This window comes from Numida meleagris, chromosome 1 (genome assembly GCF_002078875.1).
Source record: "Numida meleagris isolate 19003 breed g44 Domestic line chromosome 1, NumMel1.0, whole genome shotgun sequence".
In the NCBI taxonomy this organism is placed as follows: Eukaryota; Metazoa; Chordata; class Aves; order Galliformes; family Numididae; genus Numida; species Numida meleagris.
In genome coordinates this window covers 55,695,167-55,722,714 of record NC_034409.1, presented here as the reverse complement: position 1 = coordinate 55,722,714, position 27,548 = coordinate 55,695,167, and the positions used below count along the sequence as shown (strand labels likewise).

General features: G+C 40.4%; 1 long non-coding RNA gene across 2 annotated transcripts in view; it reads right to left on the bottom strand.

Moving 5' to 3' along the window:
* Positions 1-24,893, bottom strand: part of LOC110393916 — a 37,798-nt gene extending 12,905 nt beyond the window's left edge. Inside the window, exons 1-7 of one of the 2 annotated variants that reach the window (XR_002435260.1) lie at positions 24,735-24,893; positions 19,438-19,516; positions 15,704-15,830; positions 14,247-14,331; positions 10,607-10,740; positions 10,137-10,403; positions 8,314-8,453 (exon numbers count right to left, since the gene is read on the bottom strand). This is a non-coding gene — a long non-coding RNA (uncharacterized LOC110393916). The remainder of the gene's footprint in view (positions 1-8,313; positions 8,454-10,136; positions 10,404-10,606; positions 10,741-14,246; positions 14,332-15,703; positions 15,831-19,437; positions 19,517-24,734) is intronic. The other variant, XR_002435261.1, reaches the window with a different exon arrangement.

Below are 27,548 nucleotides of genomic sequence, written 5' to 3'. Positions count from 1 at the left end.
GGAAAGATAATGTACTTTTCCCTAATGTTGAGGAATAAATAGACTATTTTAACTGAAACCAAAATCATTCTAAGTATTTTAGAGAGGATGGACAACTAAAATTTAATCATTTAAAAGAAGAAATAAAAAGGACAGTAACTAGTACTGGAAGACTTTTCTAGCCCAGTGTATGTAAGATCCTACCTCAAAACATCACATACGAGAAATATAAGATACATTACTGTGGTGGAAAAGAGGAAAATTAGTCTTTGTTTCTTTGTTTGCAAGCTTCACTCCCCCTGTAGTATTTGCTCCATCCACAGACTCAGGTTTGTGTTTCTGCTTTCTGCACTCTTTCTGCCTGCTTTATAAAGTACACAGGAGACGCCTCACAAAAACAGGCATAAGTTTGCAGAAGGAAAGGGCCCAGCAGGTCAGTATGGATAAAGGTAGGGAAAGGTCATGCAAGATGTCAGGGAATTAAAAGAGGATGAAGAACATGCCCAGGGTGAGAGCCTGGGCATGGGGACCTTGTGGCCATGCAGAGCTCATGGGCCACATCAGTGTTGGCAGAAGGTCCCATCCCCAAGGAGGGGAAAGGTGGTTTACTTTGCTTCTGTAAATGAAAAATCTCATACAGCAGATTTCTTACATGAAAATATTATTAAAATTGAAAAGCCAAGTACTCAGAGGCTAGCTCAGAGGAAATTAAAGAAAATACTACTATGCTGTATTATGAAAGGCCACGTCATGCTGCAAGGAGGATAAAAGTGAGATTGTACTGACAACTTTAACTTTGTCATATAAAAACATTTCAAAACAAGAGAAAAACTGAGGCAATTGGAGGAAGTCAGAAACAACCTCCATTCCTACCCAGCTCCGTAACTTACACTCAGTTTTTGATTACGTTTGTTGCATGTTCTTAAAGCTATAAAGAAGATCTTGTAACATTTTATGACCATCAATGGATTAACCCTCTTAACCTTGCCTGAACAATACATTATTCCCCTTTTACAGATAGGGAAATGGAAAGATTAAGTAACATTTCCAAAGCCAGCAAGCACAGCGATAGCAGACTCGGAAAATCACTGTTCTTCAGCATCATGCTTTAACTGGAGACAATGCTTTCCCATGGGATATCTGTGTCAGAGCTTTGAAGGACATCAAACTATACTAGGCTGTCAATAGAGATAATGGAATAATTGGCAACTGTGTCTATGATGCTTTTCTTTTCAGGAAAGCTGGGTTAAGATCTTCAACCAGTTAAGTAATGCTGTTGACCGGCCAATCATAGATGTTTATGAGACAGATAGAAAGGAAACTACAAGGGAAAGAATAATCAGGGGTTCAATTAAATACTAAACCCAGTTCACCACTTACAAGGAGCTGAAGAAGAACTATTGTACCCTTAGTCTCTGCTAGAGTAGAAACTACCTTATGCTTGGACTTGGCCATTTGAACATCAGGGCTGGAAACCCAAACCTTCAAGTTCTCAGCAGTAATTCTGAAATACTGCTATGTAATATCATGGCAACTTATTCAATCAAAAATGCTTTTCAACAATTTTACAGGTTTTCAGTATTTGCCATGATCTGTATGCTGTGTAGTAGATTTAGCACGTCACCACTTCTAGATAAAAGTATGGAATAGGTTCAGGAGTTTGATAAGCCTCTGCTTCCATGCTACAGAAGTAAAGCAACACGGATTCATATGAAAAAGAAGACCTTTCTTCTAGGGTAAGGGTGTCCAAAGGGCACCTCCTTTTACAGGCCGCCCCAACTGACACTCCTGTAACTCCCAGGTGTGGCATCCATGAGGCACTGTAAATAACTCAATTTATTCCCCCTTAAAAGAAATACACCTTATAAGTTCAAGATTAGGACTTTGTTCTAAAACTAGTTTCTATATGCTTCTCCACCTTTCTTCTCTTGCACACGTACATATAAACACAGATATCTCTATATTTTGGATACCTCTCCCTAGGTTGTGCAAATGTTACCCTATTCTTTGCAAATAAGGGTGTGACCATCGTTAACAGCTAGGAGCAGGCAGTTTACAGTGCCTAAAGCTATTCCACGTAACAGAAAAGGCCAAGAGGGAAAAACTATGCCATGTCAAGTCCCCACACTTTTCAGAAATGTGTAGTTTTCTGACACCAGCTTTTCCTTTGGCAGCCCAGAGGCCCAGTCCAGTCACTCTTTCCTGCCATCCTTTGTACAAGCTGGCAGGCCAGCCTTGTCTTCATTTTCACTAAGACACAAATAGTCTTGCATGTTTTACATGCTCCAAAATATTTTCCACTGATTTTTTAACATCCTCGTCTGTAAGGTCAGGCAGATCTTTGGATTTATGCTGCTTCTGTCTCATGCTTTTCTATTTAGGCACAAGCATAAGAATAAGGGTTTACAGGAAGTTATTATGCCTTACCTCATTAGGTCTTAAACTTCAGGGTGTATTAAAGCCTGATAGTATTGCAGCTTGTTATCTGGATTTGCAACAAAGTTTTCTTCCAAGATGCTCAAGTGAAATATCTGTGGTTCTTCAGACACTTTGCAGTTTCTTTGCAACAAACACGTCAGCAGAAAAAAGCCCTCAATACATCAGTGATCCAGCTTTATGAAAACAAACAGACAACCCAACCCTCAACACATATTCTCATCCCTGGCACCGATGTGGAGGATTACTAGAGAGTATGAGAGCGCCTGGGGGCTTAATTCTTCACTTGCATAAACTTCTGGGGTCAGCTGGCAAAAACTTGATCAAAACAAATCAGTTCCAAGGCAGTGCCTGTCCTGTCAGGACAAAATGGGAAGCCTTTTGTTTCTGTGGGACTCCGGCCTTATCAGCTCATTCTGTCACTCATACTTCCTCAGCCCACTTGCAAATCCTCCTGGATTTATTGCAGATGTATGAAGCTTGCTGGAAATAATAGTACAAGCAAAGAGGCTAGTCAGCTATCGACTCCAAGCTCTAGGTAATACCAATGGGAAATTATTCACACAAAAGGTGCGCTGGGGTGACAAATGAAGAGAGTGGTTTGGCCCATTGAAGATGCTAGGAGCTTGGACAATGCTTACACACTAATACCAAACAGCTCATTTTATCTGATTACATACTGAGTGCTTGCTGGCTCCCACCCCTTCCCTGATGCCAGCACCCTGCCCACCCCCATACACTTTCCCCTAAAGGACACAGGTTGCTTTCTTATGTGCAGCGTACCATGAAATGATAATCTAAAGCAGAAGCGTGTCTGAAAAACAATTGAACTCCACACAAAATAATTGTCTTCTTTCTCCTCTCCTTCCCAAAAAGACATCTTTAATGTTGGAACACAGCAACAACATGTTCCTCGATAAAACAGGAGAAACGTGAGCAGCGATTTATGCTTTGCTTTCCCATATCTCCCTCCTACATCACTGAGACAAGAAAATAATCCCTTTGTCCACTTTTTGATATTTAAGAATTTTCTCCAATCACTTTGTCATACACTCATCCCCCCCCTTTACTTTTTTTTTTTCTTTTTTTTTTTTTTTTAAGAGATCATTAACATATTTCTAAAGGGTATTCTACAGGCTTTGAAGGGAAAGACCTACCCAGGCCTTGGGTCAGTTATTAGGCTGCACCGTTACCACAATTTCCCTCAGGATAGTACGCATGAAGTCAGCATGTGCTGAGCCTCTGAAGACCTGATTGCTCAAGCTTTTTTGGGTGAGTCATGAAGGCGTTATGAAGGACCCTGGGAAATATGCTCGCTTAAAAGGTGTTGAGAAAATTAAGAAAATTGTAGGTAACTTTGGAATTCTTCTCTAAAACTCACAAAGTACTTCAAAGTGAATAACCACAATGGAAACTTATATCAAAAGGAATCCTAAATGTGGCTCTAGCACACAGACAGTAAGAAGAAAGGATGTAAATACCAATAATAGCAATAAAGAGAAAGCAGAAATTTTCAGTATATAGTCCTTTGGTGTAATTAAATGAAGGAAAACAATCTGCTATACCGAATTCATTGATGTAATGAAATCATAGGATAATCATGAAGTGCCTTTCATTGCAATAATGAAAGCTCACAGGTGCATCAAAAAGCAGACAAAAAAGTTAGACATCAGCCAACCTGGAAAACTGTTTTGAAGAGTTGTGACAGAAAATGGAGCAGTTCTTTGGCTCCTCACTAACAGAACACTGAGCAAATGCTAGAGCTATGAGGAAAGCTAATATTGTGCCACTGTTTAAAAAGGGTAAATGGCACGACCCAGGTAATTATAGACCTGTCAGCTTGACATCAAACCCAGGCAAAACAGTGCAGCAGCTGATAAGGGATTTGATTAATAAAGAATGGAAGGAGGGAAATATAATTAATGCCAGTCAACACAGGTTTATGAAAATAGATCTTGTCAAACTAACTTGATCTCTTTTTTGGATAAGATTACTGGTTTGGTTGATATAGGTAATAGACTTGGACTTCAACAGCATATTTCACCTGGTATCACATCAAATTTTGATTAAGAAACTGGAATGACACAGAAGTATCTTGGCACCTATTCAGTGGGTTTAAAACTGGCTGACAGGTCTAAAAATATAATTACAAATGAAGAATATTTATTGAGCCGTATCTTGGCCCACTCCTATTTAACATCTTTGTCAGTGATGCAGAAGAAAAACTCATCACTAAGGAAGATCACAGAGGGCTACTTGCTTGGGAGGATGATAAATTATTAAGCAGCTTTGTTGCTGATCCCAAGTAATCTGGATAGTTTAGCTGGCTGAACACAGGAAAGCAGTGTGTGCTTTGAAGTGACTCGATTTAAGGACTTCCTAATTCAAAGATCCATGGGTCATAATGCACAGTCGGCTGAACATGAACACATGAACTTCCAGCTCAATACCATGACCAATAGCTCTAATACAATTTCACACGAATAAATAGGAGAATATGAATGAGGTCTAGATTTGTTACTTCTGGCTAGAAACAGAGTCAATGGAGATGCTCTTAAGATCTGATTTCCTGACCATATACACTGAACAGACTTAAGCTCCACACTAAGAACTCAGGTGGTATGGAAGGCAGTGCTACCAGGCTGGCATCTCATCCCTATTTCACTTATTAGCCCACCCACCCAGCTAGCATTTTTTCTACCTGGAGCTGCCCAAGTTGGCTGAAATATCTACAACACAACCAGGTCACCTCCACTCATGTTGCTCCAGAGGTTGTGCAGCTTCTCATGAACACAATCCTACTGTGGTTTTCTCCTTCTCCAAGATTCTAGAATTCCATGGCCTGAGATTCTTCTTGTTCCCAAGAGGAGGTCCATGCTCTTTTCTACATATGGTACAACATTTGTTAATGTCATTATAAATTAACCAAAGTTTTTCAAAACCGGAACTTGTGCGAGCAGTTTGTTAGCTGGGTGGTCCAGCAAGAACTGAGACCTAGAGTAGTCTGAGGGCACATTAAAGTACTGTTGTGTGGGTGATAGTTCAGGTGAAGACACATTTTTTACAGAGGAAGCCCTTGGAAGTTGGCAGTGTTCACATAGCTTATATGTTATATCAATGCCATTGTCACAGAAAAGCTGTCCCGCTCCATCTTCTTAGTCCACTTGAGAAGGGGTGAGAGAAGAGCCATGCCACACAAAGTAGAGTGATGCTCTCTTCACTATACCATCTCTGAAGAGTTTCTTCTTATGATGTTGAGTGATGATGACAGCAGATGTACTCTTAGAAGCATCCATCTAAGTTAGAGCACTAACCCAAAGCTCTCCATTTGTGGAGTGCTTCAGTGCAGTAAAGATTAGGACTGGACATTCACTGCCATCCACTATTTCCAGAAAAACAAAGCTGAGGAAGTGAAAAATAACTGAGATGACCACTTGGAATTTGTGGCTCAGATCAAACTGCGTAAGGGAAAAAACAGACTCACAACACTGCAGAAGTGAAGATGTGCACAGTCTGTTATTGTAACTTCTGTGTGATGTCCCAGATGCCTTGTGATGGAAACAGATTAATAAGCACTTACTCATTTACTGACTTTGCACAGAAAATAAAAATTAAAGTCTTTTGGGGGGGTTTAGTATAGGACCTAGTTAGGTACACATCCATTTTACTTTTAATACTTAACACTTAAAAATATGAATATAGAATATTTGACATTTAACAAAAATTCAGCCTGTTTTTATGTGGCCTAATGTTCTTTCAGAGTAATTTTAATGCAACTGTTGTTTTTGTTTTTGCAAGTGTTGCTCATTTTGTCAGAAGCAGATGGTGTTTCCTGCATTTTGTTTGTTCCAAAAATAAGCAACATCCAAATGCTCACTATGGAGGCGTGGAGGAGGAAAGGTCTGATGCATAAATACAGTTTCTCCCTCCTGCTTCCCTTTGCTATTCATCTGGTGAAAGGAACTTCTTCTGTCTTGTTACAAGTCCGCAAAGCCCTGAAACTCATGCTGTTGTTCTACCAGAGAGGACACATGGCTCCAACTGGCATTTCTGCCAGAGCAGAGCTAACAGCTCCTAGGAGGCAACTCAGAGGGCTTTATAAGAGCTTCTTTTGGCCTGCAGAAGGGACATATCTCTTACTAGGCAGTGTTAGTACGCAGCCTAAATTAATACACATCAGGCTCTCTCTGTGGTCAATAGAGGGAAGTAGGCTTTTCCACGCAGATAGTAGAAGTGCTATGTTCCAAGTTGCCTGTTGGAAGAGTCACTGTTGACTAAGGAAACAGCCTATAAAGACTCACTTCCAACTTACAATTTCATGGGCAAATGAAGTCTCCACTCTGACCTTCTTCCACAGGCAGGAGCAGCAGCAGTGCAGAGGCTACACAAGGTTGCAAGGGGTAGATGATCCAGGGAGGATGGCTCTGAGGAGCCATCCTGGTTTCCAGGGGCTAGGCTCCACAAGGAGGAAGGAAGTGTACTGGGAGTGAGAGAGGAGGTGCAGCCTGATTCACACCTAGGAGCTCAGGGCAGAATTTAGGTGCTGCAAGGAGCCAGCTCTGTATTCATATCAACTTCTTTGTGAAACTAAGGGCACATCATTATAGAAATCATTTATAACAGCCTGAACAGAGACAAGACCCATCAGTCCTTCTCTCCTCTGAGAGGTAAGCCCTCTGCTCCCACACAACATCTCCGCAGCTGAGGTTTGCTGCCCAGGGTGAGATGATTAGGCCTGAGAGCACCAACAAGGTGGACCCTGGCAACAAGGAGCTGCACCGTGTCATCTACATGCACCTGAATACAGCAGCGTTGGGCCATTCCTTAATGCCTGCGCCTCTGCTGTGGTAGTTCATGCCAAGTCCCAGCTGGAGCTATCACTGGCTTCTGCTCCACCAGGAGCCTCCCCACAATGGGACTGAATTGAGTTGCCCGGCTTTGATGAGACCGTTAGAAAGTGTTAATTTGGCCAAACTGTCTAGCTGCACATCTTTAAATCCTGTGCCAGATAAAGGCCTTGCAATAACTCCTGAGGGCAGCCACCAGCCTGGAGACAAACTCAGCAAGGACCTTGAAACAGCAGCCAGTGAGCAATGTCAGGAGGGGAATATGCGGCATCTTGGAATATATTTTTCTGAATAAAGTATTATAAAAAGATAACCACTGCAGGGTGCCCTATTATGTTTTTAAAATACACCCAGTTTGCTTAATGTTTATCCAAAAAAGCTAATTATACTTGTCGCTTAATGTAAATTGCTGGATAAATAAACACAGAAATAGGAGCTTAGTGACTGCTACGCTTTCTTTAAAATGCTGTCTGAAGGTTCATTATGCTAAGCACAAAAGAGAAGGGAACTTCTTACAATGCACTTATTAAAGGCACATTTTCTACAGAAATGATTGTAGCATGATTGTACAATAGCATATAATTTGCTTTGTTGGCATTTTCAGCGTGAATCTTGAAGACAGCAGGCATGGATGGGAAAAGTGGCTGCAGGGTTGCTGCTTGCGCTGTTAGGAGCTGTCAGCAGTGATTCAGAGGAGGGTGCCCCTGCCCAGACAAGGAGTGCCGGCAGACCGTACAGATGACAATGGGGCAAGAAACCCCACAGCTCATTTGCACATATGCCTATCTCTGCGGTAGTTTTGATGCTGACACCTCAAAAGACTTAAATGACAAAGCTATGATCGCAAACAGAAGAACATGCTGTTGCAGTTCCCTAGCCCTGCAGATGGGATCCAAGCTAGGCATTGACATGCAGCTGTACTTCCATCAGGGGAGCCAGGGACATATCACAAGGAATTACACCACACTAATGCCTTTCTGCTGGCCTAATGCCACCTGAAAGAGGACAGACAAGGAAAAAAGTTAGAGTGGTCCAGATGAACATCACTGACCTGGCGTGTAACTTGCAGGTACAAAGTTGATCGACGCAGGTCGTGGCTTTGCCCCATGGCCATGGCATTTCTGACGCAGCAGGTGGAGGCCTAGAGCCAGTGATAAAGTAATATCCACTCACCATCCCTGGTGGAGTTTCCTGAGAAGCAAGAGAAGCAGCATATCTCAGAAAGGTTGGGGGTTGTTCTTTGTTCTTCACAAATACAGCCAAGTAAAGGGAGCAGCTACAAGAAGAGGAGAACATAAGGATGGTACACCTGAAACTGGCCATTAAAACATTTACTGGACTTAAAGAGGATACGCAACCAAACATGAGTTTGGTCCCACTAACTTTAACATCCTAGAGGCCCAACTTGCTGTTTTCTTTGCATGCCACCAAAACAGCTCCACAGCCACCCAGGCCCTGACATAAGTACCGAGGAAGCTGGGCTGCTGAGGCAAGGAAAGCAGGGACTGCTCTGGGCAGGCTGCGTTTTCATGCCTGGCCATGGCCAGGCTGCAGGTCACTGGGTAGATTGAAACACTCACAAAAGAAATGTGTTTTTCACCTTTCTAGCCTCTTGAGAGATTTTTATTTGCCACCAGTTCCAGTCTGATGGATGTTTTAACTTTGTCAAACTCTTCCTAGGAGTTGTGTATTAGTTTGCACTGCTTTTGAAACTGAGTTGTTATCCTGAAAGGGCAGGAAGTGGGGATTAAGTCCATTAGACAGTGTTTGAACAACTCTCTTTTCACTGTGTGTTGTGACTCTGCCGCCTGCCAGCACATTTCTGCCTTTTCCAGGAACTGGCACTGCAGGATGGAGTGTGGATGGCTGAAGACCAGGCATCTGTACTCACTTTCATAGGTACCACACTGGGAGAATCAAGGAGGGAAACTTTAAAGCAGAGGAAGAAGAAACGTCCCTGGCACCATTCTCTCTGCAAGTGTTACATAGAAGACCTGGGTTCTGAAGAAGCTCTCTACTGCCTGTCTGATACAGAAGCAAAGAACTGTATTAGACTGCAAAACGTGACAACCTAATTGTCCTGAAGGGTACTATTATTGTCTGCTTAATATGCTTTACAGTCCCGATGAACAGGGAAGGCTGGCTGACAAGTGTAGTATGATGTATCTAATGGCTCAATACTACCATGATGGGTCCATAAAAGGAATCTAATTTCACAGTTTAAGGGAAATACAGATCATGCAATCGTCACTTGAAGACCAGTGATTTCAGCAATCTGGACAAGTAATTCTGATTTAGAGTATTCTGGTGGGTCAGCATTTTGCTTTATTTGTTGGTGACTAATTTAAATCTGGGACCTAACACTGGAGGCTGTAAAGACTTCAGCATTACATGATGTAAATCATATTTGCTAACCATGCAGTGATGTCAACAAGGTTGATTTTAGATCTAACCAGATGAGATGGTGTTATTTGAAAACACTCTGGGTAAGAATTATATAGCAGAGAAGTTTACACTACAAATGAAAAAAACTGTAACTTTAATGTATGTCACAGATACAGATTCAGGATGTCACTGGTGCAGATTCAGGATTTCTTCTGGGCAATCACACCCGACAATCTAATTATTTCATACACACAATTATTTCATTTGTTTAAAATGAAGGTTTGCTTATATTTTGAGTATAATATATAGTTCTGAAAAAAGACCTTCTACTTTCCTTCTACTATGCTGAAATATGTTGTTGTACAGAGGACATAATCTTCAGAAGTGTTTTCCTGTTTCTAGTGTAGGTTGCAGACAAAAGGGTGTGTCTACCCTGTTTCCATTTGATCTCTAGAAAGATTTAATACAAGCTTAGATGTAAAAACTCACCATTTTGGGAGCTGGAGATGGTCATATTTTCAGCACTTAGACAAGGCAGATCTGAGCCTTTTTGAGTTCTGAGCAAACTTGTGCTTCTTCCTCCTCCTCTTCCTGTTGCTGGTCTGCTTTTTGGGGATTTCTGTGATCAAGGCTGGGACATCTTCCTGAGTCTACAGGAAGAGACTCACATTGGTCTTCTACAGAGGTCAGAAATCTCAACTCTTGTGCAAAATCTGTCTTTTTCTCCATGAGAACCTTCAACTGGTTCTTCCAACACTAGAATAAAAAAAGGTAATTCATATGTAATGGAATGAATAGTAAGAATTATACCAAATCAGAGGGGAATTTAAAAAAAAAGACCTCAGGCTAAGTGTGTATCTTTTTTGGCCCTTCCCAGATGAAAAGTTAAGAAAGACACCATGTTGTAGTTCAAAGCATTATTTTTTCCTAGCTCTGTTGTCAAGTAAATTGATGCTTACCTCTAATTCCCAGCATTGGCAGTGCTCTCACTTCATTGTCCTCTTAGAAACCTTGCAAAAATACCTTGGTCTGTGATATGGGAATAATAAACGTTTGTAAAATGCTGGAAGAGTCGTCATCTGGGGTAAAGTGTCTGGTACAGAAAAAAAAAAAATTAAAAATAAAATCAGCCAAATCTTTCTAGAGTTTAGCTTCTTATCATTAAAAGCTGTGGTAAAGCAAATAGCTTTATCTGACAAAGAAACTTGAATCTGTCCATCAGGAAACCTTTAGCTTGCCAACATTTGCTGGTTGGGAATGAAGGACTTCTGCAACACTTAGGCACCCTGTGTGCAAGGATTCTGCCTAATGCAGTTGGCTCTTTCAGAAAACCAAAGGCTTTCTTTTCTAGGAATAAGAAAAAACAAACTGAAGCAGACAATAAGACTTATGGTTGCCTTGTTAGGAGTTCAAAGAAAATTCATCAAAACAGAGACCAAGATGATATTTTTCCTGCAAACTATGGACAGTTATGATGGTTATAACTGTGGGAAGCATGAGCTTTGGTGAACGATTTTGATAAGCATAGAATGCCACTGAACATCTAATCCTGCTAAATTTATGCAATTATTTATTTCAGTGAGTTGATTCCTGTGAACAGAATGAACAGGATTTGGCTTTGGTTATGGATAAGTGAAGAGGACACCAAAGCATAAAATGGCAGCTTAGAATGACAGAGGAGTTCCTAACCCTGGGGAGCCCATTTACACCAGCCAGCACAGTTCAGACAAAGCACTAAGGGGGGGACACGGTTCCTTTCTGAAAAGAAGAAAGAAAGAAAATTGACCCTAAAAGAAAAATCCATAATCAGGAGGACCATCAATAGAGGAGATTCCCCGTTGGTGAGGTACCTTCTTTCGACCAAGAAAATTCCCTACATTTGTTGATCCTAATCCAGCTGGCCTGGCTTGGATTTGTAACCACCAGATGCATTGCAACCAACTATGGATATTCTAAAGATAATCAAATAAAGGCTTTTTAAAAAACAAAAAGTAGCATTCTTGCAGATGGATGAAGAAGACAATCCATCACAAAACTAATAAAATTACTTCCTCTCCTTCCAAAATATTTAAGACGTCTGAATCAAGCTGCCTTTATTTTGCATACATATCAGATTATAGAAGATCTGCCTCTTTATAATTTTTTTAAAGGATGGCAGCCTTCGTTCAATAGAGTTAGTGAGGCAATCCTTTAAGCTGTGTCAAAATGCCAGTTATCCTCAGATGCCACCCAGATTTGAATAATTTAGAAAGAGACAAAACCACAGAAAGGAGGAATCATCCTTTGACTACTTTTGCTTTTGACACGGCTGCCTCCCTCTCCCTTTTACCAAAGCATCTTCGTCTCTCTATCAGCCATGACAAGTGCCAATCAAAGCTTCTGTTTCTAAGGTTCTAGGGGAAAATGAAACATGAAACATTTTCTAACAATCACTGACCAAAGATCCACTATCAGTGTGTGGTCTGGGGGAAGCCAGCCTTTTCCTTTTTCACTTCTAATCTCTGACCCACTGTTTACCTCTTCTTTCTTATATACTTTAATCTCTCTGTTGCTCCAAAGGATCCTAAACAAATTGTAGGTCAGCATGGATTAGGCTGCTTTGTTACCAGTGATTAATACATTTACTTTTGCTTTAACATCTTCAGCAACAGCTGAATGTCAAAAAGATCCAGCAAGAGTTTGTTTAATCTCAACAAAAACTATACCCACATCTTCTTACAATTGCATTGTCAGTTCAGCATAAAGAACTGGCACACAACAGGAGACAGTGACCATGGACCTGCATTGTTAACATGTATTTCCAGAGCCACTATTCTAGTAATTCGATATTAGCACAGTTAGATTCCCAGTAACCTTCATTAGATCAGGACAAAAATTAACCTTCAGATGTTTTCCTAAGTCTGTATTCTGCTCGCATTTGCTCAGCAGTTCCACTGCATTTGGAAACGGTGTATGCATCTTGACAGTTGTGGAACTATTTTCAGTATAACAATTACATTAAAAGTTGCTTGACGATGATGTAAATTTATTGATCAGAAATAAATAAGGAAGTTATTGGACACTATGGACTAATTTCAAAAGTAAGAGTCAGATAGATCTCTTTACAGCATCTTAGATGTTTCTAGACTCAGGAAGCTTCCATAGAATCACAGAATGGTTTGGGTTGGAGGGGAACTCAAGGATCATCAAGTTCCAATCCCCCTGCCACAGGCAGGGCTGCCAGCTGCTAGATTAAGTACTAGACAAGATTGCCCAGGGCCCCATCCAACCTAGCCTTAAACACCTTCAGGGACAGGGCATCCACAACCTCTCTGAGCAGTGTTAGTTTCTTGAACTAACATTGCATCCGCCCTGTCTTTGAGAGTATAATAATGTGATTTATACATATGGGGCTATAAGAAAGCAGAAAAGGACAGAAGAACAAAGGTATTTTGTTTCATGTCCCTTAAAATTGAAGTTGCACCCACTTACACTGCATTAGGCATTAGCAAGGCTAGGGCAAGGAAGTTTGCACATGAACCCAACAGTGACTAAGATCATCTATCTATCCTGTTGTCCCATCTTATCTTTCCGCATCAAGTTCAAAATTTGTGCCATCAATTTCAAAGCAACTTTACCACTCTTGACTCTTTTTTTCTCTCACCTGCCATTGCTTTCTGTCTCCCAAGCATCACCAGCACCTGGTCTCTATTCATCCACATCTCTGACACAAGCGCCATTGTTTTCTCACATTTAGTCAGTGTAGGAAGTGATACCTGAACCTGAACTATCAGATCACAACCTTCCCTTCATCAAACCACTCCTGTCCGCTATCACCTTGGAGAATCACTTCTCACTGAAAGTTCTGCAGGGAAATTTCGCCCACAAAAATCGCTAGCGCAAGAAGTTTTTGAAAGTAGCTGACATGCCTGACAGATGAGTAATGTTCCCAGTTGCTATTTATACCAGATTTTTATTTTTTTTTTCAGAGTTTTCACCAAAAGTAGTTGCATGGTAACCTGAATGTTTGTGTCAGTACAGTCTTCATAGGTTTTCCTTTCATTGACAGAAAAATAAAACTCCTACCCAGTGAAATTTTAGAAATTTTAGATTGATTTGGAAATTGTAAGAATATGCACAAATATCTTTATGCAGCACCTCATAAGTTTCACCCAAGTTTCCCCATTTTAGTGCCTATTAAACACACTGTCTTATCTGTATTAATATATTGCTATAGTTAAATCCAGAGAAAGGGTGTACACAAATTCATGTAATATTGGAGAAAAAAGCACAATAATTGCATTATTAATTAGCCAGGAGCTTTTAGGTCCCAAAATCAAGCAGTCAAACCTTCAAAATCAAGTGCTATTTGAGAGCAGCATTCATTCAGCAAGCCATGAGATGTGTAATGAAGACAAACAGAGATCAGAGGAAAAAAAAAACACACGCGTGAGCAGAGATCAGATAAGGAAAAGAACTAGAAAACTGGGATAAACCAGCAGTTTATTGAGGGAGTCAGTAGTACTTACTATCATATATACAAGCTGATGCACTTTAATGAGAATGTAAGCACAGCATATAAAAGTTAAGAAGGCTTTAAGGAAGCAATCCTCAGCTTACCTGTACCATCCCAAGTCTTAGACAATTGCCCAATAAAACAAGGGTCCCAGCACTCTGGCTCGGATTCAGTCTCACTCAAACCTGTCTGAAAGCATTGCTATAAATAACTCCAAAGAAAGGCAAAGATATTTTTATCTTATTCTAATTATTAACAAGTTTATAAGCGTAAGTCATCAATATCTTATTTTACCATAATTGTCTTGGTTTTCCATGTTATTCTAAGAAAAGATATATGAAAAAAATCTAATACTTAAAAGGCCCTTTAAGAGCCTTTTTTCTTTCTTTCTTTTTTTTTAATTGGGTAAAGAGAAAGAAAACTGTACCAAGAAAAAGAACTTTCACCTAGATATTCTCTCCGCCAATTTTTTGCACATTAGCAAGAATTGCTCTAACAAAGGTGATGGCTGCTGTGCAAATTTAGCCCAGGCTGCTTCATGTCCCTGCAAATCCTGCCCTCCACCATGTGCCTGCCCCAAAGGAAGATCCAGCTCCGTGCTGCCTCCATGGCTCCACAAGTACTTATTTCCCCAGCCAGTGCAAAAGCAAACAGGGCTTGCAATCCACTTCCAGGCAGTTTGCCTGAGTCTGCAGTGAGGGGTGTTTCCTCAGCTCTGTGGAAAGCTGATTTCAGAAGGCATTCCTGCTAGTTTCCACCACTTGGCATAATTGTTTTACTTCATTCTTACTTCCTCCATAGAGAAGGATGCTGAGCTGCTTGGAAACATTGGCCTTGGCCTCTGTCTTGCAGAACCCCAAGATGATCCAAGCTGTGGGTCACAATAACCCAATAATTTGGCTACCAGTAGATGCTGGATGGATAGACTCTAAGCTACTGCCCCAATTCAGGGTCAAACCTAAGCCACGCACGTGACAATGACTGTAGGCAACATCACTACTGCCACTTCACTTCCACTGGCTTTCTTTTCCTTAGTTTCATCTGTTTTCACTGTATGTTTTGTCCCACTGTTGCCAAAGGCAATGAAAACTTTGTGGTTGAGTGCCTTGACTCCTACACACAATTCTTTTACCTTTAAAGAAACTGTTAGTGAGAAAAAGCATATTTATCTGTCCACAAAACAATCCATTGAGAATAGATATCTAAGTTCAATTGATGACTCTGAAAAAATCTTAAAAAAAAACACTAATTATATGTTACATCTATAAACAGCAGCAAATGCCATTATCTGCAAAATAAACTGTACATTTCAGGGGAATAAAATAATAATCTGCATTGTGCTCCTCTGCTGGGGCACCTTAGAGTAGCTGATGTTCAGATAACAGTTGCTTGGTCTTAACTGAAACAAAACTTCTCAAAGAATGAGAAAGGTGTAAAGACCATCTGTAAAGTTTGAGATAGTACAAGCAGTGTATTTGATGGAAGTATTACACTTCACACTGCACATGCACACCTCCTTACTCCACAGCAAATCAAAGGAGAATAGGTTAACTGAAATCACCTTTAGCAGGGCTTTGAGCCTATTCATTCCGCTTCCCAGATTTTGATGGGCTAAGATCTTGCACCTGTTCACCTTCTGCATCTACTCTGAGGAGTGTCATCTGCTCTGCACACAATCCTTCCATGTCCTATGAAAGAAGTAGGAGGAATATAAAAAAAAAAATGTGATGGAAGTACCTTTGAATGTTACACTGATGGAAGTTACACTGTTTTAGCTGTGAAATTTTTATGGCTTAGGATATCCTTGGTCACTGCTTATTGTAATTAACTCCTTGAGAATATTATTTGGTAACAGCAGCTCATAAATAATTGTTGTTGGATCAGCCTGATTACAGAACACGAGCAGACCTTTCATAAATAAAATACCCCTGATGTCTTCACACTAATTGTTCTGTAACTCTAGCCTCACATGTCCAGGAGTAGTTGTGCTAACACACTGTAAATCAGTTTAGCACTTCCATTCACACATTGACAGACTCTGTGACAAATGGGATCACATTTCTTATCCAGACAGCCCCTGCTAAGCAGTTGGTTGGAACAGGGTAATTTGAACAGGTTCACATTAAAAAATATATGATATTACCCAGAGGAAGCTCTCATGCTCCTACTTCTGTCCCCATTCCTACAACAGTGTATTCTGTTAATCAGCCAAGTGTTCCTCCTGCGGCCAAATTCATTACAAAACCTCAGCAAAGCAAAAGGAAAACTACACAGTTGACAAAAACAATGGCTTTATCATTCCTTGAAGAGGACAGTTTAACAGCTAACAAGCCTTGGCACAGCCTCCAGGTCTTCAAAGAAAACCCCCAACCAAAAGCCCACGTGTGCTGTCATTAGAGTGTCTCCAGGTGCACAGGGGGCATCAGCATCCTTTATCCACAACTCTCTCTCTCCTGCTTTTATCTAAGGGAAGAGCAGCTGCTTGACACTTGGAGCAACAAAGGAAGAGACTGCACTGTCTTGAAAAAACAGCAATAGTTTCGGCAAAACTTGTCTCAGTCATGAAGAGGTATTCTGCCTTTAATGCCAGAGAGAAGTAAGGTAAGATGTACATATAGAAGGAAGATCAGTACTTTATTAGGTTAAACCACACCAATCCGCTGCCTGCATTAGGAAACAAAGTTGTGTTGGATTGACTATGAAATTTCAAAGTGATGTAATAACTATAACACCAGTTTCTCTTTGTTTAATAACCTTACGGAGTTAATTTTTATTTACTGTTATAGTAAAAAGAACGTCCCCCTGCTTGAAAGATGAGAAGTTGAACTTCCCCAGCAAGGTGATCTACTCAATCTAGAGATAGGATATTGGTTGAAAGGAAAATACATCTTTTCATGAGGGGCTTCAAGAGAGTCACCTTATCACCTAGACAACTGCCAGATCTGGCAAACCTATTTATGTCTCTCCTTCTCTAAGGGAAAGAAAAGCAGGCAGCAAGTAGCACTTTGAAGACTACGCTTTACCAGCTTCTATTTCCTACTGATCTGGTAACTGGTAGAGCAAACAACAATCATTAACCAAAGAAGATTCAGATAATTTTATTCCCAATTGCTTTTTGCAATACATTTCAGGAGTAGATAAAGCATTCCTGAGGGTACTAGGAAATTTTATTCCAGTAGGCTGCAAACAAAAGAGCAATGAAAAGTAGTTTACCTTCTGTAGTATACTGTATCTTGCAATTATCTCCAGGTAAGGAAGGGATGCTCAAGGCTACATTAGACCCAATACCGTCTTACTGTAAAGAACAAAATCTGTGATGCTGGTTTTAGTACAGTAAAGTGAGACATGTGGTGCACATGAGTACTGCATCCTTCCTAATATTTATGAGGCTGTGCTATGCAATTACTCTGCACTACATGTGAGGATGCTCAGCCTGAAGATTCAGTTACACAGGTTACTCTGCCATCAACTAGTCAGCAAGCAGCTACACTGGGAATGATCTGTAAAGCTTTTTTTCAGCTAAATTGCTGAGCACTAAAGGGAACATGAGCTAGCTGGAGTATATTTTGACCACCGGAGGGCTCCTACATTTTTTTCCCTTATTAAATAAAAGCAGTAAGCAATGGGAGGCCTCATTTACTGTTAGTGAAAGAATTACGGGTAGCTAGCAATGTATTTGATGAATTTCACCTTTATTTTTACAAGATTCATGGCGGAGAGACTGTGAAAGTATTGAATCTGTAATTCAAGTCTGTAATTCAGAGCTAGTCACAAGTGCTTTCATCAAATATTTTCAGATTTGCAAATACTTAAAATGTTGACATTCCAGTTGAATTCACAGTCTGCACTGTCACTTAAACTATTAGTGCATCAAAGCCAAGCTAAACTTTTAAATATGCATTCATTTGTATGAATCATTTCATTTGTATATCATTTTCTAAATAGTACAAATAATCAGATGAAAGGCCAATGAAGACAGAGTAGAAACCTGTGGTGATTTCTGTCTCTCTGGATGAGGTTAAGCCTGCAAGTTACTCACTCCTTTTGTAGGTCTTTCAGTGAGAAACATTACTAAGCTTCATGTAGCCAGAAAAAGCTGTTAGGACTTGCCTTTTCTGTATCCCAACATATAACTAAAATTATGTTTTCAGGGATCACTTGAGCTTTAAAAACTGATTTTTAGGTCTGTTTGGGACAGGAAGTCAAGACTCTCTCAGATCTTCGTGTAAGACAAGCTAGTAGCTGTTCTCAGATTCCAGATCAAACATGTGGCTCTCACATCATTGATCCTCAACTTATATGTACATGATGGTCAGACTAAGTCATAAACTCTCCTCTGCATGCTTAACAATAACAGGTCACTTGTCACATTTGATAGAGCTCTGATAAATTAGAAGATCTGGCCCTATTTACAGTTTAACCTTGTTTCAGTTCTTCATTGCCTTTCAGGCCAGCACTACCTGAAATTTCTGAGAGATTTTTTTTGGTCTACATTCACACCTTTGAGTGGAAGTTACCATAGCTCTAGAACCCACTAGTTTCCTCACCCAACAGATAAACACTTCTAGTCCCCCACGGTTTTGCTCAGACATATATATTCCTCCTGTCTTATCTGGGTTCATGCTGCTGTAGTAACAGCAGAGATGTTTTGCTGATATCTCAAAAGTGGACCATCATTTTTCCCAATTCCCTGGCAAATATAACTTCCTTTGTAAGATCATTCTAGCTTTGCTGAGTACTGGCTAGCTCCACTCATGAAACAGACCTTTGGCAAGCACTTTCCTGTTGAATGTTGTATGATTGGCATAATTTGTATGACAGAAACAAACTAAATGTCAAGTAGACAAAAAATGTCTTACTACAGTTTAACAAACCCCTTTATGCGCTTCTGATGAAAGACAAATCACACCAGTCTCAGAGAGCCTGAGGAAATAAACCACTCAAGTTCTCTAAAGCCCAGCAAAACAATAGAACAGTAAATATTTATCTAAATTATAGGTCCTTGATAAAATACCTTCTCCAGAAAAAGGGAACACAGCAAGGTAGGAAAAAATTGTTTACTATGGGTTTTTATCATTTTTAAACAAACAGCATGAGGCTTTCATCTTCCTTATGCTTCAGTACTGGGGCTGGAAGGAGTTTCTAACAGCAATGCATAATGTATTTGTGCATTTTCCAAATTCTTCCATTTCCACTCAAAATCCATTACATTTATCAAAACTTTCACATTGATTTGGAATTACTTGAGGAAAGGCTGTTACCCTAAGCCTCTTTCCCCCTTGTTAGTAGACTCACCTGTGATTTCAGCAACAGAGCACTTTATCTGCTTCAAAGCTGAGCCCCATTGTCCTTCAGTGTGGGGAAAACTGAACATCTGCATGAAAAAAAGTCAGATTAGCAGTAGTCAAGTCCTTAGCAAGGAGCCTGTGGCCCTTTTCCCTTTTGAAGCATAGAAAATTTTTCTCACTGTATATTCAGATCTAAGCACAGGGGAAGAGCGTGGATGTCATTACAGTGAGGAAGTCTTGAAGAAGAAACAGTCAGCCATAGTTTCTTAGGGGTAGTTTGACTTTCTAGGACTCACAGTCTGGGCTTATCTCTTCTCCTCTGGCAAATTACCTCTAGTTTGCTTCTCCTTGCCTGGTTTTACCTGATTGCCTCAACTTCCAGAGATTGTTGTAATCTTGGTGGGGTTCATAATGACATTTGAAACGCAGTTTGGAAAGAACTGACTTAAACCAAGGTGAGCTTTCCTCACAGAAAACTGAGTGTAGACAGATGCATTTTATATTAAGAAGGTGCATTCCAACAGAATGATCCTGCCTGGCTCATCATTAGGGGTCTTTTTTCCTCCCTGGGGGAAGCAGTAATCCTCACCCCAAAATGAAGGCCATCTGAGAGGGGATGATGAGCAAACATCCCACAGAACCATTCTGCACTTTAATCACCACCAGACTGCCTTGATTTGGTTCCTTCATCCATCCCACCTCTATCAGGATGTCAAAATTAATTTCCTTCCTTGAGAGACTGAACCCAGTTTCAGGTGAGGTGCAGCCAACCACATTCCTTCACCTCATCCCCTTTACAGGGCACTGAGGTCAAGGTCCCCTGAGACAGACTGCCAGGTGATCCGTGTGTTGCATGGGAAGGCTCTGCCAGCACACATGAGGTACCCCTGGTATCTCATGGAAACCTAAATTTGCTCTTCTGGAGGAAAACCTGCACATGAGCACGGCTTCTTCCACAGTGCCTACCTTTTGATGTAGACTTCTCAAGTCTTAGTGTTTGCCAACCAGACAACCTAGCTAAACCCAACTTCCACTTTCATTCCTGTCAGAAAAATATTATTCCCAAGCAAGAAGAATAGGCACTCAGTTCAGGTATGGTACATGCTTTGATGCTCAATCTTCAGGGTCTGATACAGATCTGGTGCACTTTGGACAAACTGTATACCCTCACAGTGATCTCAAAATGGTAGTTTTCAGCTGTGTGCCATTGATACCTAAACTAAGAAAGCTTGATAACAGAGACCTTACTGTTCTCTGCTGGATATTATGGCCAGGGCTTGCCAGTATCTGAAGCAAGTATAATACAAATAAACAGAGGAAACAATCTTTACCAGTCTAGCCAAAATTTGGCAGGAAAACAATTACTTTTCCAAGTACATCTTGCTGTGTTCTGTTTCAGCCTCTCATATCTTGTACACTATGCAGATTGCATCTGCTTATACACCTCATAGAGCCACAGATCTTCCGTAACTTCCCTGTAAAATAGAAGTGCCCCAAGTGATGTAAAACTGCTTTTTGAACCACTAAGCTCTTCCCAAAGTTTCTCACACTGGTGACACTCAGGCATATGAGTTGACACAACACAAACATCTGTAGTAACAGCAGGCCCAGGATGCTGTTTCTTAGCTTCAGAAAGTGCACACAGCTGTGGCTCACATATCAAGATAATTGCTGGAATAACTGAGCCTATAACCCCTCCTCAGCCAATTCTGATCCCATCTCACCCCATCTTCTCAGTGTTAGCCATTCTGTTGTATGTAAAACATGCTCTTATTTCACTCTTCTTTTAATTGTGCTAGCAGAGGTTTAGCCCTGAATTATATGCAGTTAAGAAAGCTTCCCACCGTCATGAAAAAGAACCCCTTCATGTTTTGTATCTTTAATGCAGCCAATTTGCAGGGTCCTTTAAGAGCAGCTGCTAGTTTTATGTGTCAAATGACCACAAAACAAAAGAGAGCGTGGCAGTGCGTTGTGGGTTCTGCTGACACAGCACACCATTTCAATTCAAAACAAGAACTAGAAGGAGCAGTTTGAGAAACCTGACACTAGCTGTTACCTTTAGAAATCACATCTTAAAAATAAAGACTAGCGTGCATATTACATATATATGTTTTTTTAAATGCGTGTTAGATGTTGGCGGCACAGGTGATCAGCGTGTCCTTCTGAAGAAATATCTGTTACAGAAGAAAAGAGAGCAGAGAAGGAGCCATTTCTTTATCACTATAGTAAACGCCTAATGCACTGTAAACAGAGCAGGTCATGCAGTAAAATGTGAAGAAGCTCTTTTTTAATCATCTGAATAGAAATTTAATACCTTTGCATTTGCTAAGTAAGGCAACTTGCCCAAGCAACCAGATACACAGAGCCTTATGTGTTTATTCTGCCTTTGTTGCTATTGAACGAAGCTCCTATGTCACAAGCATTAAGGCTGGTATTTGCTAAGCAGTTGCACATGAGAGCACATTAAGAAAATTAGGACATCCAAACATATTAGGAAACTTGAGAAATCAAGGAAAAATTTTCATATATACAGCATAACAAGGGAAAAAAAAAGATTTCTAGTAGTTTTGCTCTTCTAAATGATGTGGTCCAACAGCTAGGAGCAATTTGCCAGGTCAACCCCAGCTGTACACCACACAGAGGAACAGAGCATCAGCAGCTCAGATCTTGGTCATGCTGTGAGGACTGGAGAATTGTTGGGATGCTATGTTGCTACCACACATTGTCCATCACAACTGAGCTACAGCAGTGCTAGAGCAAGAGGAGAAAAATAAATTATTACCATCCAGGAGACCTATGAACTTTGGTAGGCCTGTTAAGAATTATATCAGTACTATCTGTCAGCTTCCAGGAGTTAACAGAGCTCTGGCTCTTTTTAAAGGGCAATTGCAAGGCAAGAACAATGCCACAGAGACTAGCATGCTTCAGTTTTCTCCCTCTTTTCTGCACACCTGACAGGAATGGTGGCTGCTGTCAAACAGTAAGGTCACACGAGCGTAGTAAAATTCACCTTTCCAGTCCGGGAGAATGAAAATCAGTTGACTATTCAAAACTGAGTAGCAATAAAAAAGCTCATATTCAATAGCCCAGCAGCAAAGATCACCATACTACAGCGGCAAGAAAATCCTCCAGCAGCCTTTCAACACAGCCATTTACGCTATAGAAAGCACTACCACATGAGAAAGTCTTTCAAGAAGCCTGCCAAATATTCCATTGCCCTCTCCTAACCCTGGGGATAAATGCAGAACCAGACCTGCAGATCACAAAATCATAGAATCTCAGAATATTCCAAGCTGGAAGAAACCAACAAGGACCATCAAGTCCAATTCCTGGCTCCACAAAGGACCACCAAAAATTCAAACCATGTTCCTGAAAGTGTTTTGAGAACTTACTGAACTCCAGGAGCTCAATGATCATGGATCACAGCCCTGGGGAGCCTGTTGCAGTGCTCAACCACCCTCTCAGTGAAGAACCTTTTTCTACTACCCAACCTGAACCTCTCCTGCCATTCCCTGAGGCTTTTTAGGAGGTAGCAAATATTTCTAAAGCTCAGGAGCCTGGGACAAATCAGAAATCCCTTTGTGTGATACCTGTAAAGTTAGTTTTGCAGAGAACTAGCAAATCTTACCTTTGCATGGGCAGAAAACAAACCAGGACCTCAGCCGAAGACCGGGTTATGAACAAATGTAAATTCATAATCAGAAGATCAGTATAACAATTATTTCAGAGGAGACAGACACCAGATTATGCCTCTGGATCAAATTGCTCTTTCAGGTGGTATTTCACTAGGCACATGTGAAGTTCTGAGCTAAAATCTTTTATAACATGAGTTTTAAATAAACAGCTCACCTTAAAATACTTTGTTTTCCTAATGATAACTCCTCTGTGCCTTTAAAAGTTTTGCACGCAACTTGAGCTCTGATGAGAAAAAGAAAGGGGCCATTCTCCAACCTTATGGCATATGCCTGTCATGAAAATTTCCAAGTTCAAGCTCCTTATTTGAGGTGAGAACCTGAAAGAAACACTTTGTCTTCTAATGATTTGAGCTGCTGTACACGGTATCTCCTCCCTGTGCAATGTTCCTGCACTACACCATACAGCTATGACTTCTTCCCTGAGGTTCCACACATCTCTCCCCTTCTGGCAAATGTATGGCAAAGGGATAATTCTCTGAGGTCAGATTTTTATCTCATTTCCTTCTTTGCATTTATAGTGAGATATTTAAAAGACTCAATAACTTCTATATTTGCACCACTTGTCTATGTCTGCACATATTTTTGTCACTCTTTGCTTAATTGCTCCATTGTCACTGAATGTTTGTACCCCGCCCCCACCCCCCCGTTTTTTTTTTTCCTTAATTAAACTGGCAGCTCTCGAGCAGGAATTGCCCTTTTTTTCTTTTTCTGTTTTTAATGCAACTCCTAATATGGTGGGTTGTTGGTATAGGTTGTTATAATCATCACAGATAACACAGTATTCCTTGGTGCAACATAACCTGGCTTTATTGATCACCATGCCACCATAAGCAGCCGAACTGTTCTAACGTTATACATGCTTTGGATGAAACACAAGAAGCTAACACAAGCTAACACCTAAACTGATGGACCCACCTCCTGTTTCAGCAAGCACGCGACACCCTACTTCCTTGCAGTTAAGAACTTTGCCTCCAGTGAGGCTTGTAAAATGCAAATTCCTGGTAAAACATATGAACTTTCTTTTCATATTTGTGAGTAAGATTTTATATATCCTTTCTATGAATAGTTCCAACTATTCTGTTCATGCTCTCACTTGTAGATAAAGCTTTTCTTTCGTTTCTTCTGTATTTGTAAGTTAAGGCTATTAGCTGTTCTTCAAAAAGCCTTTACATATACACATGCATACACAAAATAAGTGGCTGTGAATACATGTACAGATTTACCCACCCACATGTGTATGTAACAGATGTATAACCATTGTATGGAACAAATGCAAATGAACATATAGTTTTGATCACTTCTTTCACTTGCTTGCCAGTAAGGAATTACTGAGACATAGCAGCCTCATGACTTAAAAGATGAGACCATGATATTGCTGTTTTTACACTTCTGAGGAGAGTGCAGGTGTTTCAAAGCATTTATGAAATTGCTTGATTGACTCTTATATAGAAGTCTATTGACAATACTTTGAACCTCTGCAGCTAGGCTGTAAAAGATTTGATTATAGTAACAATACTAACCGTCATGAATGTCATAAATCTTAAGAGAAAGGACACATATGTCACATATAATGCATGAAAAAGTTGTCCTTTTATCATGGATAACTTACCATTGTGTAGATACTCTGCTGATCAGCTATTGCATTATTTGAATAAGTATCTGATGTCTTGTTTTCTTTCAAGGAGGCAGGTGCAGGACGAAGTAGGAAGCCTGCCAAGAAAGATGATAAATTGCCGCTCGGTGCCGGGGACCAGTGCTTAACATTAGTGCAATGCTGCCAGGAATTAAAGCAGTAAAGTAATAAGAAATGAGGAAGAAAATAACTTCTCATTCCCAATAAACAGACTGAGTCCATTTTCTTTATCCATTATAATTTTTAGTTCATCTAAAACAAAACATTCTCATTATATCATTACACACAATATAAAATAGCCTTAGAAAACATCCTATGACTTACAAGCCATGAAACTTTAAAATAATGATATCAGTTGCTTTTCTGACAAGGAAGTAATCCTGAAGCTAACAAGTTCAAATAAAATCACGCAGAAAAATAACTGCAAAGAAGTTTGTCTTCAGGTTTCAAAATCCATATCCATTTTGGCAAGGGTTACTCCCCGAGTGAACTGATTTATTCAGTAACAGTGTACTTGAAAGTGACAGAGAGCCCCAAATGTCCCAAGTTTCCTTATTTCCTCATTTAGCCTCTTCTGCACTGAATTTGATCTGATATAAATTAGCTTGGAAAAAAAATTCTTGTGATTTACATTAATTTATATGAGAAATAAAGTAAACTTTCTAGCAACTTTACAGTTGGGTCCCTACATATGAATTATGTAGGTTGCTCTGAACAAAATGTCTCCTATTTATTTCCATGGAAATTATAACAGATACAAAGAGCACAATAATACTATTTGATAGAAAAATTTCTCAGCTACAAAATGGCTGTTTTTCAACATAGTCATCATCATCATCAGCTAGACATTTTCACCAGCAATGAACAAGAGCCTGCATGCCATGCTTGTAACAATCCACACCAGTGGAAGTGACCTGCTGCTTCACAGTTGGTATGACAGCATCATTGCTAGGAAAATGTTGCCCACACAGTCCATCTTTCATTGGCCCAAAAAGATGGCAGTGAGAAGGTACCAAATCCAGACTAAACAGTGGGTGAGGTAGGATGGCCCAGCCAAGGTTGGTAATGTGCTCCACAGTCTCCAAACTGGTATGGGGCCTGGTGTGATAGTGTTGAAGAAGAAAGGTTTTCTTCTTCCTGGGCCTAGCCCTGCAAGTTCAAGCCTTCAGCTTAGTCAGTGTTGTGATGTAGCAGTCAGAGTTGATGGTCTATGTGGATTCCAGGAAATCCAGAAGGATCATCCCTTTTCTATTCCAAAAGACAGTGCACATCACTTCCTGAGGGCTGCATCTTGAACTTTTTTCTTCAGTGGGGAATTCCCATGTTGCCACTACATAGACTGCTGTTTTGACTCAGGCTCATAGTGGTGACCTCACATCTCGTCACTGGTAATGATGCCATCCAGGAAACTGTCACCATCCACCTCATATTGGTCCAATAGGTCCTGACAAACTTGCATATCGTCTTATTTCTGTTTAGTATTTCTGGGACCTATTCAGTGCACACTTTGCGATAGTCCAGCATTGCCACCATCATTTCCAATGCATTACAGCCAAAATTCAGCTCCTTACACAGTTTCCTGGTCATAATCCACCAATTCTCACAGTTGAGCTGATTGAGACACTCTTCATTTCATGGTGTGACAGCTGTGTGTGGCTGTCCAGAACATGGTTTGTCTTTCACGTCAATGACACCACTACTGAAATGCATCACCTACTGCCTCACTCTGCTCACATCCACTGTTTGGTCTCCAGAAACAATCAGCAAGCATTGATGAATGTTAATGGATGCCATTTTTTCCACATAGAGGAATTCAGTGACACACCTTTGTGTCATAAGCACTTCCATGTTAGACACTACTCTGTCAGACTGCTCCTTTGCTGCCATCTGCCACACAGCAACAAAATGCAGTGGAATACTGGTCCATCAACATACGCCTCTGACATCATGGGTCAACATCAGAAAAATAGGAGGCATTACTTTTGGAGCAGTGCCTTTAAATACAGTGCAAAATACAGATTGATCAAGAAGCTTGTCATTTGTATTGACTAAAAAGCAAGAAAATGCTTCATGAAAGGTGAATTCCTAGTAGTTTGATATTAGAAATATGTTCATGAAGCCATCAAATCATTATCCGTCTAAGGCCAAGTTATACACACATCCACATTTCTTATTTTCCTATGCTACCAAATAAATGCAAAGCAAATATACATCTCATTTCTCCTTAGTGCACACAACAGCATATGTGGGGAAAACATAACTTTCTAAATTCTGCAGACCTTAAAATCTTTGACTTCAGATGCAGCCAAGACCGTACTCTAGCCAAAACTTCAAGCAGTGATGCTGTCCTGGCACTGTGCTCTGCCAGGAACAGGGATGCTTTTTGCAGTCTGAAGTATCTTATCTGTTTTGGTCTGTTCTTTCCTGGGTGGCCAGATTATAGGTATTCTAAAAGATCAACCTGTTTACAATACAGTTTCTGAGTTGAAGACTTTGCGCTCCTTGCTAACCACATTTTGGAGAACCTTTCTGCACAGCCTTTGGAATGATCCCGATTGTATTTGGTTTGGATGATGGTGCAGGATCAGATCTATATGTATAACCAGAGACCTGCCGCTGGCAGTGAAACAGGCTTCAACATGCTGTATGCTTTGCAACATTTTTCACCGTCCTACAAAAACAAAACTAGTCCTGCTCAAATAGAGCCAGTTCACTAAAAATCCTGTTCAAATCAACTGTTTTGAAAAATATTCAAGATTTTGAGAACTATGGAGAATATAGATGTAAGGT